Source organism: Maniola jurtina, chromosome 6 (assembly GCF_905333055.1).
Source record: "Maniola jurtina chromosome 6, ilManJurt1.1, whole genome shotgun sequence".
NCBI classification, from domain to species: domain Eukaryota; kingdom Metazoa; phylum Arthropoda; class Insecta; order Lepidoptera; family Nymphalidae; genus Maniola; species Maniola jurtina.
Window position 1 is genome coordinate 2424837 of NC_060034.1, and position 17167 is coordinate 2442003.

Below are 17167 nucleotides of genomic sequence, written 5' to 3' on the forward strand. Positions count from 1 at the left end.
TCAAAACAAGGCCCGTAAATTTAAAACTGAGTTCAGTTCGAGGAAAGAGTAGGTAACTAATCTAAAGGAAAGGGTAAATAAGTTGGCCCCTATAAAAGGTCAAGGAGAGAATTACGAGCAGTTTCCGAAAAGCTTCACTTATATCTTCAGATGATGCCCGCGATTTCATCCCTTTGGGTGTCCACTTACCGGGATAAAAAGTAGCCTATGTCCATCCCCGGACAGCAAGCTATCCTTGCGCCGACAATCGGTATGAAAAGCTATCAGACAGACAGACACACTTTCGCATACATAAATTAAGTAAGTTAGAAAGAAAAACGTTTATTTTGTAAATTGTGCCACGCAACACAAGAGTTGAACAAACAACAAAGTTGAACAATTTATTATTTAGCCCTTGACTGCAGTCTCACCTGGTGCTAAGTGATAATGCAATCTGAGATGGAAGTGAACAAACTTAAAAAGGATATGACAGTTTTAATAAGCGCATAGTTTAAGCTCTAAAATACCTAACTGTGTCTTCCTTTCGGACAGTAACAGTGTTTTAAACATCTCTCAACAAAATAAATACTAAGTACAAGGGTAAATACTAATGCCCGGGTTGTTAGAAGAGGGTTAAAATAAACACATAATATCAAGATACCTTCATAACATGACTACCATTTACATTAGTTACCTTGTGTATTTTAGTTTTTGTGTTATTCAGAAGTTTGTGATTGTTTACTTTTTAAATATTTTACATTATAAAACATAAGCTAAAATCAAATACCAATGAGATAAGACTATTAATTCAGAAATAGCTAGTGTCAAAAAAGTAATAATTTGATTATATTTCTTTTATTTTTAACCCCCGACCCAAAAATCTGTGTATCTGTGTAGGTATCTGTCTGTGGCATCGTAGCTCATAAACTAATGAACCGATTTAATTTAGTTTTTTTTGTTTGTAAGTTGGCTTGATCGAGAGTATTCTTAGCTATAATCCAAGAAAATTGGTTTAGCCGTTTGAAATTTATCAGCTCTTTTCTAGTTACTGTAACCTTCACTTGTCGGGGGTGTTATTTTTTAATTTAGGTACTTACACTTGTTTAAGCTTCTTATGACTTTTTGTTCTACGGGAACAAAATTCACTCACTCATAACTTCATCCATAAATTAACCAGTATGCACACCTGTTACACATTGTATCGAGTAGTATTGAATAATGGAGGGAATATGATGCCTCAAAATTGCGAGAACCACGCCATTGTGCTATCCGCTGCTTGGATTCGCGAATGATATTCATGTGGATGTTTCCTGCATGTTTCATTTTCAATTCAAAATATTTTTATTCAATTAGACTTTTACAAGTACTTTCGCATCGTTAAAAGCATCTACCATTGGTTCGGAATGCCTTTCCTACCGAGAAGAACCAGCAAGAAACTCGGCGGTTGCTCTTTTTTTAAAGGTTTGATATACAATATTATGCCATATATAAATGTAATTGAAGTCCCGCGCATTGCCGGAGCGAGCTGCAAGTCAAATCCACGTTCCTTTATCATAAACAAAATAAATATAATGTGCTCTCTTATTTAATTTAGTTGACAATCTTTTGTAAATGTAGCTATTTTTAACCCCCGGAACCAAAAAGAGGGGTTTTATAAGTTTGACGTGTGTATCTCTGTATCTGTCTGTGGCATCGTAGCTCCTAAACGAATGGACCAATTTTAATTTAGTTTTTTTTTTTGTTTGAAAGGTGACTTGATCGAGAGTGTTTTTAGCTATAATCAAAGAAAATCGTTTCAGCCGTTTGAAAGTTATCAGCTCTTTTCTAGTTTTCTTACAGAGGTTTTTGTGTCGGGGGTTTTTAAATTTTAAATTATTTACGCTTTAAAAAACCTTTAAAAGAATTCAGCACCATAGGTGAGGACGAGAAGGACACACTGGTTAAAGATTTTCGTTTTCAGGATAAGAGTGTTTACATTAGTAAATTTTGTTGTAACTTAATCACGTATGTTAATCACGTGAGCAAAACTTACAGGCGTATCCGTGGCCTAAGTCTAATGACTAGTTTTACAAAACGGTAAACCTATAATTAAAAAATGCTATCTGTCCATTAGAAAATTATCTGCAGAAAAAAGCTCGTGAGAGACAAAAGCAATTTGTTACATAATCATGCGTACACACTGCCGTAATATAACCTTTAAAGCGAGTAACGAGGACAATCCAAAAGTTGCCGCTTCGGAGTAAATACTTAGGCACGTAGCCAAATTAAAACAGCAAAGTTATGGATGCGACACTGTAAAGAATTTAAGCACAGCACAATGTGTTATTTTTTCCTTTTTCTACATTTCGCCAGCAACTTCATTTGCGCTAACCAGATTGTAACATCTTCATTACTGAAATAGCAATCTATGTTCTACATTTTTAATTTTGTGTTAAGTGCTTTTATGAGCTTTGTAAGGCCGATACTACGAACCAACTTGTGGTAGCAAATATTTTACCAATATCGTCATGCCCCTTCACTACAGACCATGGGTCTCCTTTCATAATGAAAATGGTTGAGGTCAAAATCCACCACGCTGGCCAAATACAGGTCGGAAACTTACATACTTTTGAGAACATTATGGACAACTCTCAAGCATGCAAGTTTCCTCACGATGTTTTCTTTCCACGTTAACGCAAGTGATCCATACTAATATTATAAATGCGAAAGTGTGTCTGTCTGTCTGTCAATCTGTCTGTCTGTCAGCCTAAAGTCCCATCCACTTAACCGATTTGTATGAAATTTGTTACTGAAGTATGTTGCGTCCCTGTAATCGAAATAGGCAACTTTTTATCCCGAAAAATCAAACAGTTCCCACGGGATCTATAAAAATCTAGATCCACGTGGACGAAGTCACGGGCTTCCTCTAGTATTTAATAATTGCTTAAAACGCACATAACTCCGAATTATAAAGGTGCCCGGCATCGAACGCCAGACCTTCCAAACAGGATACCGAGATCTTAATCATTCGTTTTTTTACAAATAAGCCAACATACTATAATTATTATTGATTTTCGTACTAACGATCATCTTACCGCTTCGGCTGTGTACGAGACCAGAGTTTCGCGACCAATTTCATATAAAGAATATTTTGCCTTACTACGAAACCAGTTACACGTACAAAGACTTTTTACTCTTGTATGATACCAATAATAATTAATTCGTGCTACGTAACCAGTATCGTACATGTTCGGTCCAACTCGTACCTACGCTTCATGAGTGGTGGTGGCCTATTTAATTAGTCAGACACCTATCTACATTTGAATCGTGCGTAACTAGGTTACGAAGGGAAGTTGGAGTGACTAATATGATCACGAGACATGAACCACTACATCTATGAATCTATGTCATGAATCATGATCCAAACGACCTAGACCTTACAATACATGAATTGCATGACGAATTTACTCAAGTAAACATAACAAAAATGACAAGACTGGGGAGTGCTCTGAAGAGCTGTTTGGCCTCATTCCACCCTCCTTTTTTTTGTCTGTCCGTCCGTCCGTCGTGTCAAGAAACCTATAGGGTACTTCCCGTTGACCTAGAATCATGAAATTTGGCAGGTAGGTAGGTCTTATAGCACAAGTAAAGGAATAAATCTGAAAACCGTGAATTTGTGGTTACATCAGAGAAAAACAATTTAAATGTGTTTTAATTTTCAAAGTGAGAAAACTATACCTACCGAGTGGGGTATCATATGAAAGGGCTTTACTTGTACATTCTAAAACTGTTTTTTATGTATTTTCAAGCATAATAGTTTTTGATTTATCGTGCAAAATGTCGGAAAAATACCAGAGTACGGAGCCCTCGGTGCGCGACTGACTCGCACTTGGCCGATTTTTTAGTAGTATTTCGTTATGTCGTTTGGGTCAGTCAAAGATCATAGGCCATACAATCTGGTGAGTTGTAGTAATTTTACTTCTGCCGAATTTTTTAGTTCAAGATGAGTTCAGTGTTTGATTTACGTAGTTCTAAATAGCTAGGCACTCCTTCTCTTGCTGTTCAATTATTGAACCTTCAACTACTCAAAAAGCTATTTCAATGTAGTCAATAAATATCAATGCAAGCCATAACGGTTTATGAACAATTTGATTTCAGAGCGTTCGACAGAAGACAATAAACGAGTATGGCTGAATTCAACTGACAACACATTCAAAGGACGAGTAAATGAGACGCTTCAGTGACTAAATAAAACGATATTCATAGAATAGTCTGTCGCGAATTTTACTCTGAATACAGTAACGTTTCTCTTTGGTTTTTGTATTAATTGTTCATGTACTTTGGTATAGTAATTACAAAGTTCCCAATCATGAAATATTGCGGTGATTGCCTAGTGGTGTAAATATATCGGCCTCCTGCTGGGTGATTCACTAACCCAGTGTCTAACACTGAATGATAGCCACCGAGGTTGGTTAGTTCTACATTGCTGCTTCACTGGGTGACAGTAAAGTTTTGTTTCGTAGAAAACCTTCAGTGGTTTAAAAAACGAGCTCAGTGGCTATCATTCAGTGTTAACCTAAACCTCATTTCACTTGATGTTGGATTTAAAGTACCGAACCTTTTCGTTTCATAACCTCAAAGCCTTTATCAAAAAACCTTAAGGTTTTATTTCAAGCTAAAAACAGTTAGAGAAACCTCTTATGAAATCCAGAGTATTTACTAAGATGCTGAAAGTAATTCTGCTGAGTATGGCATTCAATTGAAGGACACATTTGAGGTACCGCATCTGTTTCATTTCAACAACCCCAAGGATTTAATTAAGAAAATCTCATGGTCTCTTTATTTCCGAATACAAAGGAAATACGCAAAGATGAGCCAGATTCAAGGAGAATATCCTATCAGAAGCCCCAAATCCTCCCTTTTTGGTAACTAATAAATAATTTTCGCGGCCCCAATCTCTTTGGGGTGCGTTGCTTTGATGTTTAAAAAGCCACTTCATAAGTGTACGTACTCCACGCCGCTTGATTAGAAGGCAGTTAGGGTGCTACGAAGGGCGTCGGCAATCCCATAGATGAATTTTTCAACAAAAAAAATTTAAGGCCTGGGTTACACTGTTCTCAAGCACTTTTTCCCGAATTTTCTTGAGAGAATTTGATCAGAAGAAATAGATGAATCATTTTCATAAAACAGAATTCAAACTTAATGTTTGGTGACCTATAAGATTAGAATCAAACATAACTGAAGCAAAAGAACGTATAGAAATGCAAACCTCCTTGCTAAAAATATACGTAGGTACTATAACATTATTATAAATGCGAAAGTGTGTCTGTCCGTTTGTCTGTCTGTCTGTTAGCTTTTAACGGTCCACCTGTTTAACCGATTTTGACGAAAGGTACAGAGATAGCTTGCATCCTTGAAACGGACATAGGCTACTTTTTACCCCAGAAAATCAAAGAGTTTCCATTTAAAAAACCACGTAGACAAAGTCGAGGGTATCATCTAGTAAATAAAATGAGATGTGTGAGGAATGGATTTAACAATCGATTTAGGTAAGTCTAATATTGACGCGCAAAATGGATAAACATCAGATAGATTTGATAACCTGAAATAAAGCCCTTAGCTGTAACACCTTACTCAGCTTACATTTCAGAGAAATTCACGAAATGTGACAGTTTATTTTACATGGAATACCTACCACATATAATAATTTGGTCATCCCAAAAATTTTATATATAGGTATGTATTAATCTTATTTAGGTGCTGCTGAAAATGCTATTACATATTTGATTTTTTCGTAGAATTTTAAGAGTATTGTTGTGTAGTTCATAAGCTCGGGCTTTTTAACAATAATAATATCTTTGTTGCCATTTCTGAAGTAATATTTAATGGCCACTGTCCATTCGCGAAATATTTCTCTTTGCTCCCTTATTTACATATTAAATATTCAGAAATACAAGCCGAACAAAAGTAGTACTCTGCCATCTTTCATTTTCAAATCATAAATATTTTACTTTAATATATTTTCTTGATTAAAATTTCAATGTAAAATATTCTCTACCTGTAAATTCAGTTGCTATTTTATTATTCTGAAAGACTAAATTAAAATCTCTGGTAGGTAACTCTGGTAATGAAATAAATCTTTATTATTTTTGGACAGTGAAAATCGACTTAACAACTACGGTCGTTTTGCTTAATTTTTAACAATCAAGGTAATAGCGACCATATTTTGAAGCATACTTACTCGTAAGTGTCGTTGACACCTACGAGTACGTAACCACCGCGCCTATATTTATATAAGTAGCCCGAGTTTGAACCCTAGAACCCCCTGACTGGAAAACCAACGTCTTAACGACTAGGCTATAGCCCCTTCCTAGTAACTCATAAAGTCATAATTTATAATTAACTGGCTTTCACGAATCACGGATTAATTATGCAGTTAGCTAAGAAATTAAAATTCCTCTCTTTGAACTGCATCCAAGAATTTTAACACCGCTATGAACTTTGCTTTATTCGAACTCTGCTTGAAGTCAAGTGGGTCGGCGTTTCAAATAGTGCTTTTCACGCAAAGCCAGGTGGCTTTAAATTTTTTAATTAAAAGACTAGCTTTTTACAAATAATAGCAATGTCAAAGGTCCGATATTCACCAAAACGGAGAGGAGAGGAAATGTGTTCAGTCGACCAATCAGATTCATAATACAGGACATGAAAAAATTCCCCCCTTCGACTTTATTGGACCTAACACTTGATTGCAATCGTATTTGATAGGTGGTATGGACAGTATAACCTATATTTTACACTAACAAACAAATTTTCGACCAATTTTTAATAAAAATTATGAAAATCTAATCAAAAATATTAAGCAAAAATTCATTTAAAAATAAATTATTAAAATAAGTAGCATATAAAAATGTTGAATAAAAAAAAGCTTAACAACATTGTAAACTTGCCTTTATTTGAGTGCGGCTTAGTGAAGTGGGTCGTCGTTCCGAACAGAGTTTTTCGCGCAAAGGGCGGGCCCTTAATGAGCGCACTTGATGACAAAGCCAGGTACGAACTTTGTACACCGACCTTTATGTTTGTTATCCGGATCAAGGGCGGCGTTATCAAAGATCAATCGTTTTACACCTATCCATAAATAGAAGTCCAAAATTCCTCTGTGTTGGAAGAACAAAGTCTTCGAACACTGCGTGTTGCCATCGACAGTTATGAAACTTATAACAAAACGTCGAGACTTCACCTACAATGGCAAGTCTCAAATCTGGATAGGCTAGGTAGGCTATGAAACAACTAGCCATATTTGATTTCACGTAGTCTTAATATTTGACAGATGTCCATTGAGGATCACCGACAGCTCCCTCACTCTAATTCACTCTGCCAATGATGGCATATACATACGAGACATGATCGGCAACTATGGGCTATACTCGTAAGAAAGCTTAGTCATTCAGCGAGCGATGGAGAAAGCTATGTTGTATGAAATGAGGAGATCCGTAGGAGAACCAGAGAAACCGAAATAGCGCAATGGGTTGTGAACCTGAAGTGGCAATGGGCAGTGTACACAGTTGGAAAATTCACTAGACATTGAGCTCTTAAAGTGCTAGAATGGTGATCTCGTACTGAAAAGCGCTGTGTTGGTAGATCACCCAATAGGTGGACAGAAGACATCCAACGAGGTGCAGGGAGCCGCTGTATTCAGGCGACGCAAGACCCTGTTTGGAAGTTCCTACATGAGACCTGTCCAGTAGTGGACTGTTGCTAATGATGATGCTGATGATAAATAGAAGTCGTATCCTTATGGCCGATTCACACCAATTGCGTATGCAGCACGTACACGTAACACGGGCGTAGTGACGCGTAGACGTAATTGCACGCATTACGTCAACGCGAACGTTCACGCCACGCAAGCGGTATGCCATGTTTCATACAGTTTCATACATTACAACGCAATGCTACGCGCTACATCTACGCTTACGCAACGCTTACGCAGCCTGTGTGAAGAATCTATGAATTTTCTAGTCGTCCATCTTCGTCAACCGATAAACATTTACAGCTGAAAAGTCTCTTGTAAGGACTTTCACACGCCAGTCTTGCGCCGCCTATATTCAGCGGCTCCTCGTGATTTGACTTGTGAATTACTTGCAAGTTGCACCATACTTGCGCTGCATAAACACTCGTAGCAAGTCAATTTCTGCAAGTTATCTTGCGGAAACTTCGCTATAAACAAACAAAATATATTGGTACGATGGATGGTAGGGATGGTGAAATACAAGTCTGGGCCCTGAGTGCAACTTCACTAGAGACGTTTTATGTAATGAATTTGAGATTAACGCTCAGTTAAGTTATCCTTAAGTTACAATTATTATAATGATCAATCCATTGCCAGCCAACTACTGACCATGGGTCTCCTCTCAGAACGAGTAGGGTTTAGGTCATAGACACCAGATTTTATACACCTTTAAAAACAATCTGGAGAACTGTCAGGTCTCCTCACGATGTTTCCCATTGTAATGTTGAACTTTGTAGCAATAAAACGCACTTAGCTATGAAAAGTTAGAGGTGCCGAGATCGTACCCCCGACCTTACGAAAAGAAGCCCAACATCTGAACCACTCGGCTACCACCGCTTCGACTTTACCATAGAGTCTCTGAACTCTATATCGTTAGCTATGACTCACCATTAAAAACACGTATAATTTATATTGTGAAAGCTATATCAGAGAATAGTTTCCAATGTCATTTTATAAGACTACAAAATGGCCGTGCAATGTTCTAAACGTCGAAAGAAATCAGAGTCGGTTGTGGCATTGGCAATAGCTTACTTTTATTTTAGTGTTATTGCGGAACATCCGAGCTGGGTGCAGCACCTGCGCTTTATACTAACTCGTAAACATACTGGGTGACATTGCGACGAACATTTCTGTTGGACTTGTAGGGACACAATGCATGGCGCAATACGACTCGAGTAAGCCGATTCGCTAACAATAGCCAAGAAAAAATTTAGGTACATGTCACAGTGATTCAGTATAAAATTTGCTACCCACATATTGCAATTTTATATGATTGACGCTAGAGGTCAACGAACGTTGCGTAAGTGTGCCACTCGGAGTCAATGCCGCGTTGTATGTGGGGCATTTTCCCGAGTTTTGCACGCTATACAATGCGGATCTGAAAAATACTATAAAGCTACTACAAAAAAAAAGAATAAAGCTACTACAAAAGGCATTGGTTACAGGCATTAGAGTGTGTTAACATACTATATTAATAACGCTAAATTTTGCTAGCGTTATGGTTACACCCTGTATTTAGGTAAGTACTTACTTTTATAACGGAATCTTTTACTTACGGACTTAGATTGGGGAGCAACAATAATGTTGCTTGATGCAATCTAAGTCTGTATGTAACACGATAGCGGCTCTCACCCAGTGTTTCTCTTCAGCTTTGTAACACGCACTGGGGACATAAAGTTGAGATTTTTGCGGCCTCTTCTAATGCAATGGCGTGTTTCGCTCGGCTTTCATTCCACTTCTTTGTTTTCATAGCCGCCAGATACAAGGGGAAAGGCGCGGGCTCGATTACTGTTTTGAAGGTTTTGTTATTGGGGAAAGCTTTTTAACTAAATTAGTTGAAGGGTAACAGAATTTACTAGGTAATAGTAAATTAGTTGATTTATACAATGATAAGGATACTTTACTTAAGGTGATTGCATATTTCTTGGTATTAATAGACTTACAAAACCAAGAAATAAGTAGAAACGAAACAATTTTTGTACGGTTTTACGATTTTTTTTAATATTACAATAAAACTTAAAGCTAGCCTTATCTGATTACTATACAAATCATGCCCGCGTGGAATAGTGCCAAGGATACTAGCTGCATTTTCGCACTGGACAGCCAGGCTGATCCGTTGCACAAAAAATGAGGCAGCCCTTTTGTCACCAGATGAGGTTATTAATCACGGTGAAATATCTCGTAAAAATTCTTTTGCACTAAGACTCCATGGTCCCAGCAGGGTCTTCAAGGCAAACTATTTTGACCAAATACTTACATGGAAGAGGTCCCAAAATTAGAAATGGCCCAAGACGTTTGGTCATTTATGATTAGAAGGCAAAAAGTTGTCTAAATCCATCGCCAGAATGCAAGTCATCTCTATACCTTTTGTCAAAATAGGTTAATAAACGACCATTCGCTAAACCAATTTTGACGAAAGGTAGCTGCTAACAGCCTATGACGTAGAAAGCTAGCAGACAAACAGACACACTTTCACATTTATGATAATAATTAGTATTGATTAGATGATGCCCGTGACTTTGTTTGCGTTGGTTTAGGTTTTTAGAAAATCCCGTGCGAGCTCTTTGATTTTTCGGAATAAAAATATTCTAGGCATTTTTTTGCGCCAGAGCTTGTAAGCCAGTTTGCTATTTTCCTTTAAACTTGCAACTGGGTGAAGTCGCGGACATCAGCTAGTAATATTAGGTTCTGCTTATAGTAATCCTACTAATATTATAATCGCAAAGTTTGTAAGTATGGATGGATCGATGTTTGTTACTCTTTCACGCAAAAACTAACTGAACGGATTTGGCTGAAATTTGGAATGGAGATAGACTATACCCTGGAATAGCACACACTACACTTTTGATCCCGGAAAATCAATAAGCTCCCACGGGATTTTTAAAAACCTGTATCCATGGGAACGAAGTCGCGGGTATCAGCTAGTAGGTACTAGAATATTGCCGAGTTTTACAGTAAATTGACACAATGAAGACTGGATTACTGTCCCATGTAACGGTAGCCGCTATTGTTCTCGCTAGAGGAACATCATCCTTTGAAACCTAACAATGATCAATCTTCCTAACCAGCATGTTTATAATCCACCGGCACTCGGCCACATTATTTGGATGAGTTTGTTTGATATATTTGGCTACAATTATTATATTTGCATGCCAGAAATGGTTGAATACACTGGACTCATTGTATGCTATTTGTACCACCTTTTGTCAGTATTCAGCAAATAAAGAAATTGATTGATTGAATGGACAATTTCAGGTAGCATGTAAAAATAATGTGAAAAACCTTTTCATAATATGTAACACTAGCTGTGTGGACTACACAAATTTCAAGCCCCTATTTTAACCCTTTAGGCGTTGAATTTTCAAAAATCCTTTCTTAGCAGATGTCTTTGTCATAACAACTATCTGTATGCCAAATTTCAGCCCGATAAGTTCAATAATTTTAGCTGTGTCAGTCAGTCATCATTTAGATTTTAGAAGCTGATAAAACGTCGTAGTACGAGTAAAAGGGGGTAAAATTGGTGTTTGAAAGTGTAGTCAACGCGGACAATATCGCGGGCATACTAAGCTGTTATTAAAAATATATTTTGTCCGTATAAATTAAGCTGAAATTAATCAATTATTACACTACAAATAGGACTTCAGGATATGACTTCGACATTGTATTCGGAGGATCTGAGGTTTCCGGTAACTTTTTGGAGTTATGTGGCCAAGTTCCAGGCTTAGTGATATTCAATTTCACAGCCTTCCAGCAAAGTAGACCTGAGAAAATTATTGGTTATATCAAACATTATGCTTCTATCGAACCTAGCGTTGATTGTTAATGGTACTTGACTGGTGTTCAAAGGTCATTGTTTCTCCAACAACAATAATAGTGCTTAGTATAAGACAATGGATGCCTATTGTTTTGCGAAGGTATTGTGGATTATACAAACAGTTCGTGGCAGTATCGGTTTAATTTGCCTTTAAGGTGGCTTTGATGAATATACAGGGTGTAACCAGAATGCTAGCAAAAACGAAAACAGGTGATAAGTACCTACTGATAATAACTGATAAGGTACCATTTAAAAAAAACAAGGAAAAAATTAAGAAATCCTGTACTTATTGTTAAAAGTACACAATATATTGCAAATATAACATCTGGCTGATGCTAGAGGTCAACGAACGTTCCGTAAATAGGTCACTCGAAGTCAATGCCGCGTCATAAGGTGGGAAATTGACTCGAGTTTTGCACGCTATATTGCGGGTTTGAAAACTACTAAATCACTAAAACTACGAGATAGGGCAAATGGTTATTGGCATTAGATTTTGTTAAGGTAGTATAATAATATCGCTAAATTTTTGCTTGCGTTCTGAATGCACCCTGTATAGCCATTAGGTGATGCTTGCGAAGGCTGCGACTTACCCTGGAGTTCATGGCCAATATAGGGGATTCAAGGGTTCATGGGAAGATATGTGTCATATTCAATCTGTATGCAATACATTAAGGTTATGCATGACACTGTCGTTTGAATCGTCTTTTATAGAAGCTCTCCCCTTGATTAGGACTTCCGGTGTTAGAAAAAATTAATCTAATCGTCTTATCTTATAAACTAACTTGATAACTGACATATTAACCTAACCAACCTAACTTACACTGCGCGCTGTGCCGAGGTACAAAGTCAGTCATACCTTTGTAATATGATGAAAGGATTTTCAGAAATTCTTTCTTCGAGCCGGGTCACCTAGCCATCTATATAATGAGCAAAGACACAGTGAAAGTAAAAATACTCGTTATGGCAAAAGGTCAGTATGCCTTTCCAAAAATAATCCAAAAAACCTAGCCTGGTAAACCAGCCATCTATATTATAGTGACCAAATTTTGTCTGTAAAGTAAAAATACTCGTTAGGGCAAAAGGTCAGTTTGCCTTTCCAAAAATATTCTACCTTTGGACCAAAATAGTAACGATGCGGTCATTATTAAAAATTCTCACGCAATAACACAAGAATGATAACACGTAGAACCGGATTGAACTATCAACCGATAAATGTCCGCTGTTGGACAGAGGTCTCTTGTAGAGACTTCATAGGGAAGCCGTTGGATTCGGTTAGACGTGTGGAAGACATAAAGAGGTTGGTGCGAAATGGCTGGATGAGAAAGGCTGAGGACCGGGTGTGGTAGTGTTCGTTAGGGAAGGCATATGTCCAACAGTGGACGTCCACAGGCTGATGATGATGATGATGAGCTAGCTATTCCAAGTCCATGTACCCACCCGACTATGTGTGTAGCAAGTCTTACACATAAATGCTCTGTACGTAAAATAGAATACAATCTGCAACCGTTATATTTCTTGATTATCCCGCTCCCTTGAGCCTGTACTCAGAAGCACTCGTATCCATTGGATCGTGGGAATTACTGTTAGAGCAAAGTGCTTGGAAGATCTCTGCGCTAAGATAGCGAAATAAACTACTGTAATATACGAGTTTCTACGAATGCTGGGTAGCAGTGACGGACTAAGTGTGAGGCGGAAGGAGCGATCCATCCTGGGCCTCTGGTCTAGGGGCCTCTAAAACCTTAAGGAGTCCTTTAGTAAATATGTATTGTACAAAAATTGACAATGAATTAGGGCCAGTTGGAAATTTGGAGTTTATAATGCTACAAATAGCCCACAACTTCATCAGCGTGAACTACACAAATTTCAAACCCCTGTTTTACTAATGAAGGAATTGAACTGTCAAAAATCCTTTCTTAACGGATGTCTACGTCACAATAGCTTTTAGCATGCCAAATTTCAGCTGAATCAGTCTAGTAGTTTGAGCTATGCATTGAGAGATTAGTCAGTCAGTCAGTCAGCTTTTCCTTTTTTATATTATACAGATGTGTAGCAAACAAGTCGACAAGGTGAACCTGCCTATGTAAATGTCAGTTATGTAAATAGGAGGACTAAGGAGGCCCGGGCCTCCTGCCGCCGCTACTGGATAGTTATGTTTGTTTCTACAATGCGTAATGAAAGTACCTACCAAGATTGCCTCGTTCCAATGTTGGCTGCGAAGCTGTGATAGCCTGGTGGTTAAGACGTCCGTCTCCTAATCAGAGGTCGGGGGTTCGATTCCCCACGCACCTCTAACTTTTCGAATTTGTGTTTTCATAGAAAAATACATCTTATTCAACGATAACTTACCGAATCGAGTGTTCTGAATCGTCCTACTGGTCAGTCAGCTTTTACTTTTATATATATAGATTGTAATAGGTATTTTATTTTGAATTTGTAAGCTGCGACAGCCTAGTGGTTAGAACGTCCGGCTCCTAATCGGAAGTCAGGGGTTCGATCCCGGACACGCACCTCTAACTTTACAGCTACTCGTATGTTCGTTTTAAATAATTAAATATCACTTGCTTTAATGGTAAAGGAAACGTCGTGAGGAAACCTGCACACCTGAGAATTCTCCATAATGCTCTCAAAGGTATGTGAAGTCTGCCAGTCCGCACTTCACCACCACCAAATCTCATAAAGGCGCTACAAATTAGCAATTATTTTTAAACCAACTATTGGGCAGGACATGTTATGCGCATGTCCGATGAACTGTGGGCAAAGACCACAACACAGTGGATGCCACAAAATTTTAAAAGACGTCGAGGCAGGCCGAGGCGTCGCTGGCGAGACGAACTCGATGCCCACATGTCGGCCTGGCCTCAAATTTCTATAGACAGAGACAGGTGGAAGGAAGAAGGGGAGGCCTTTGCCCAACATTGGGACAGTTTGGGCTAATAATAATAATAATATTGGGAAATGCTAGCTTCTCATTGAAGGTCAATTTACCATAAACAACCCTTAGACTGAAGTAATTGGTTACTCAATGGCTGCCCATTAATCTTGTATAATTGAAGACGGTTGATTAGGACGGGTGAAATGGACGCGCTTAATATAAATACTTGAAGGAGCTACTAAAAGGAAACAAAGATCAATAAAAAGAAATAGATAGATTGTGGCTTGCTACATGTAATAGCGGCCTTACATCCATTAGCAGATGCAACAGAATATCATACCAATCGCGATCATAATATCAATTTCCTTTGAAATACGCGAATGCAACATTTCACTCCCCAAATCTCATTTCCGACAACAGTAATCAATCTACGCTTGTTCCTGTAGCGTGTAGCCAAACATTCGATAATAGCAAATCATCACAAAGATTGTTAACGCAACGCAATAGCCCTGCAAATACACGATCAGGAATCAGGCTTCATAATCGCTAATTGTACACAAAATTAATATTGTACTGTTTGACTTTAATAATGAAGCCGAATTTGTCTTCTTTTTAGGATTTCGAACCCAGCTTGTGCCAATGACATCCTATTACTAAGCCTCCGTTGTCCATCCGCCTGTTTGTTAGCGGGCTGTAATCTCATGAACCGTAAGAGATAGAGAGTTGAAATTTTCACAGAGTGTGTATTTCTATTGCCACTATATCAACAAGTAATAAAACATAGCGAATTTAAAAATGTGACGTTTTATTTATTTATTTAACATCATTATTAAGAGGGCTCTCTCCGTCACTGGTTTCATACAATCGTAGTTCCAATTTCATTTGAATATTAAGCAACCAAAGTCCATGAAATTTTGCAGACATATTCTAGAAACTAATATCTATGCTGTGGTTTTCCAGATTTCTGCTAAATCAAAGTTACGCGGTCTTAAAAATTAACATAAATCTTTGAGCTCCTGTAATTTTGAAACTACATATTTTTAGAAAAATCTAAACTAATATTGATGTCTGTGGTTTTCCAGATTTCTACACAACAGACAACAGACACAGATATTAGTTTCTAGAATATGTCTGCAAAATTTCATGGACTTTGGTTGCTTAATATTCAAATGAAATTGGAACTACGATTGTATGAAACGAGTGACGGAGAGAGCCCTCTTAAGAGACAGTTTTGGGTTTCTTAAATCTTTTTTTTTTCTTAAATCTTTAATGCTCTGCTGACGTATACTTCCTCTGCGATGTAACGCTCGAATCCATTACAGTTTTCACAATACGAGTGAATGTGCCTGTTCAGTAGGTACGCACTTAAGGCAACGAAGGCGTCAAAGATTGAAACTTAATTGGAAAGGTCTTGTAAAAGTTGAAGGTAGGTACTATAATGTTTATATACAGGTTGGGCACATAAACAGCTCAGTCTCTCTGACCCAGTGAACGAGGATCATAATTTACATCCGTATCGCCCAGTGCACTCCACCTGATGATCCTTACAATGTATCGCCGCTACCTTACCCTGTGGAAATCTTCTTCTTTGGAACAAATTTTCTTTATCCAGTCTTAGAGTACTACTTATAAATAATATTAATAGCTTTTAATAAATAAAAGCTATTATCCTTAGCAATATAATACTAAAGATGAATGAGGGTCAAAATATCTCACCCAATGCACCCTATTCGATGATTTGTGTAACATATCGCCGCTATTTTCCAACTATTTCAGAACCAAACAAAGACGCTTTTGACGAAACTTACGCAAAAAGTAAACGAAAAATATTAAATACTTCTATTTGATAGCTAAGTTGGTATATTTCGGGATGTTGAAAACTATACCTATTTGAGGATACAGTACCTATGTAGTGGAACAGCGAGCGATATATTACAAGGATCATCGGCCGGAGTGGACGGTGCGATAGCGCTATAAATTATGAGCACGAGAGAACAGATCACAATGACTGAGGGTACAGAAACGGAGCTTGACTTTACGATATTACAATACCTAGGTTGTTGTACCTATGCACTAAAGTTAGGAAATATTAGAGTACCTATTTATTTGTGACTAGAGGATGCCCGCGACTTCGTCCGCGTGGATGTAGGTTTTTGAAGATCCCGTGGGAACTGTTTAGTTTTCCGGGATAAAAAATTGTCTATGTCAATAACATGGACGCAAGCTACCTCGGTACCAAAAGACAATGCCCATTCAAGTATGAACAAATGTACTGTCTTCAAGATTTTTGTATCACCATCAAATCAAGTTCTATCTGTTCAATGACATCATCAGAATATTTGTAGAAAAAATTACTGAAAACGGTTTCCGCATTTCAGAAATATTAACCATAAAAAAATTACAATATTTTAAGGTTAGGTTCGGTTAAAAAGTAAGAAAGGGTCTTAATAGGCTTAATAAAACAGTCAGTTTCCAATTTTTTTAAACAAAATAGTCGAGTAGGTCTTCGACTGATAGCAGAGAATGAAAAATATAGCCTTTTATTTTACGAATACTTACCTACCTAGTACCCTAGTACACGTTCACATACCTATAGGTACATCGCTGACCTACACGATTAACACCGATGACAGAACTCTACATGTTCTGTAGTAATAACAAATAATAAATTAGTATGAATGATTGGATAGTAATTAGGAAATAATATACTTATCACCCGTATTGGATACAGGAAGTG

General features: G+C 37.6%; 1 long non-coding RNA gene across 1 annotated transcript; it reads right to left on the reverse strand.

Moving 5' to 3' along the window:
* Window positions 1-12369: 12369 nt before the first annotated feature.
* On the reverse strand, window positions 12370-17067 carry LOC123866073. The gene is made up of 3 exons (XR_006796120.1): window positions 17044-17067; window positions 16667-16993; window positions 12370-12379 (listed from the first exon to the last, which is right to left on the reverse strand). It is a non-coding gene; the product is annotated as an uncharacterized LOC123866073 (long non-coding RNA).
* Window positions 17068-17167: the final 100 nt, after the last annotated feature.